Source organism: Octopus bimaculoides, chromosome 4 (genome assembly GCF_001194135.2).
Source record: "Octopus bimaculoides isolate UCB-OBI-ISO-001 chromosome 4, ASM119413v2, whole genome shotgun sequence".
NCBI lineage: Eukaryota > Metazoa > Mollusca > Cephalopoda > Octopoda > Octopodidae > Octopus > Octopus bimaculoides.
The window spans coordinates 44,213,255-44,216,384 of record NC_068984.1 but is presented as its reverse complement, the minus strand read 5'-3'; positions in this window follow the sequence as shown (position 1 = coordinate 44,216,384).

Below are 3,130 nucleotides of genomic sequence, written 5' to 3'. Positions count from 1 at the left end.
TATATATATATATATATATATATATATATGTGCACTTAGAAAAACGCATGGGCGACTGTGTAGTCACAAGAATGGTTGTCTTGTAAGACATCTGCTGGCCAACCACTTGGTTCCGGGTTCAATCTCACTATGTGACATATTGATCAGCGCTTTCTACTATTACCTCAAACCGACCAAACCATATGAATGCATTTCGTAGACTGAAACTAAAATAACACATACACACACACACACACACACACACAAACACACACAGATACGCATATACATATATATATGAGGACGCATGGCCCAGGGTGTTGCATTGGCGATCAAGCGATCGGGTGTTCAGTTCTTAGAACGAGTGGTGCGTTGTGTTCTTGAGCAAACACTTCATCTCATGCTGCTCTGCAATCACTTCCATATCTGACACCTGGTACACAGTGCACCTGTTCAGATAACGTCGATTTGATGGGAAGAGGCGACTAATGCGCAACACATACATTTGATCACTATAAACAAATCATTTGTGCAGGTCGTTCGGCAAAAGCAGAACGCCCATACGTCGCCTTCGACCAGAGAATCCATCATGCAACGCACACGCACGCGCGCGCACACACACACATACACACACACATGTATGTATATATGTATGTATGTGCATAGACGACATACGAGGCCGGCTGAAAACTTCATAGGCTGACTATGAAGAAGTGATGATAGAACTGTGTAATTTTGCATGCATGTATTTCATTTCTTCCTATTAACAGCTGTTGAAAGAAGACTTCAAAAGTAACTAGTAAGGACCTCTCTGGGAAATTTTCAAAATTTGGCATCCTGGTGTTATCATTTACCTGCAGCAAAATGGTTTAGCCCATGTGGTTTACTCCAAAGGGTTTAGCCCTGAAGTATATTCATGATGGCATAGATGCTTCATTATGGGTTGACGCTACGTTGAAAAATAAAGCTCTATAGGTCACATTCCAAGATGTATGTTAGTCAGTCCATGGACGTCTCAGCCAGCAATCCATCCATCCATCCATCCATCCATCCATCCATCCATCCATCCACGCATCCGTACAATCATACATACGTAACCCCCCCCACAAATATAATTCAAATTTACAGAAAAGAAAAGACATATGAAGGAACAACAAGCAGGAATATTAGTCTGACGCTCGGGAAGAATGGAAAAGTCTTTGACGTTTCGAGCCTACGCTCTTGGACAGAAAGGGATGATAGGAAAAAATGGAGAGAGGACTAACAAATGTAGAAATATGTGTGTATGCGTGTGTGTGTGTATTTAAGTATGTATGTATGTATGTATCTATCTATGTGTGTGTATGCATGCATGTATGTATGCATGCATGTGTGTGTGTATGTATATTTGTATGTATGTATGTATGTATGTATGTATGTATGTATGCATGCATGCGTGTATGTATGTATTTTCCCCACCAGTTCGCATCCCCGTAACTCAGTGGTCTGGCAAAAAGATGAATAGAATAAGTACCAGTCTTAAAAACATAAGTACTTTGTTCAACTAAACCCTTCAAGGCGTTGCTCAAGCATGGCCGCACTCCAATGACTAATGCATGTAGAAGTTAAAAGGATTATATATATATATATATATATATATATATATATGTACGTGTGTGTGTGTGTGTGTGTGTATTATATATATATATATATATATGTACATAGACACATACATACAGACATACATGCATACATACATACATACATACACACATACATACATGCATGCATGCATACATACATACATGCATACATACATACGTAATGAGCTCAGTGCTTAGTTAGTTACAGTTATGTACACTACTTACAGATCCTGAAATCTACGTAAACACTCAGCGTCTTCACTCAAATACCACCATATTCTTCTGCAAGGAAGAGAGTTTATTTGAGAGTCTAGTATGAAAATCGAATTGATCACAGCCTTCAAATTTTTTGTTGCAAGACGTGCTCTTACTTTGCTATCTTACCGGCACTTTATTTTTTATTCTTATTTATTTTTCTTTCCAGCTCATATAATCAGCTTCATGTCGGTCGATTAAACAACAGTAAAGCCTTGATAAGCGAGCAAAAATCTATTTTGCAGTTCCTTAGCATTGATTCGTCGTAAGGAGCTTTTACATCTCTAGCTTAAAAAATATGTTACCCAATGTTAAGGATTCCTATATTTTGCTTTCTGCAACTTGGCCTATGGGCTACAATTTAGTTTCTGCCGTCTTTTACGCATGGTGTGACTTTAAGGTTTGGATGTCGGTCATCTAGTTGAATTTGTGGTTGGTACTCCTCTGTTTTTGTAATTGTTACTACGATTCCCAATTTAGTCAACGTCCACTCAGTATGGAGATTGGTTGCCAAGATATCACAAAAATAGAGCCAGAATTTGTTTTTATTGATCATGTGGATTTTGTAGATATTCTTATGCTGTCTATGCACCGAAATAATTGGCTTGTATGTTTTCGTTGATTTGACGATCAGAGAGAGTTTAGCTACTCATATGTAATATCTGGGCTTTCTGTCATCCACCGCCAGTATCAATTTTATTTCCTCTGGCCTGTAATGGAATAAATATCCAGGATGGTTAATAAAAATAATATAGGCAAACGGTCACACATTTTGAAGGAGTATAATCGATTAAACCGGACACAGGATGGTAGTCATGTTATCGACCCAGAACCAAGTAAACAACGACTGTAATAATAATTTCTAACAAATGTAGAAAACAACCCAATCTGCAGTGAGGAATTAAACAATTAAATCGACTCCAGTACCGAACTGATTCTTAATATTTCCGATCCTGAAAGTTGACCACGATGGGATTTTATTTCAAAAAGAACTGTAACTAAATACCGCAAGGTGTTTAGTAACTAGTAACAGTAAATAATGAGTCTGATGCTCCAACGATTCTACAAAGCCAGATTTCATATAATAATAATGGATCGGACCTTGATGTTAGCACTGAAATAGGTGGAAAAGATGCACCATCGGATTGGAAAAAAAAAATGCTGCGTGTCACCTTGGGCAAGTGTCTTCTACTATAGCCTCGGACCGACCAAAGCCTTGTGAGTGGATTTGGTAGACGGAAACTGAAAGAAGCCTGTCGCATATATGTATATAT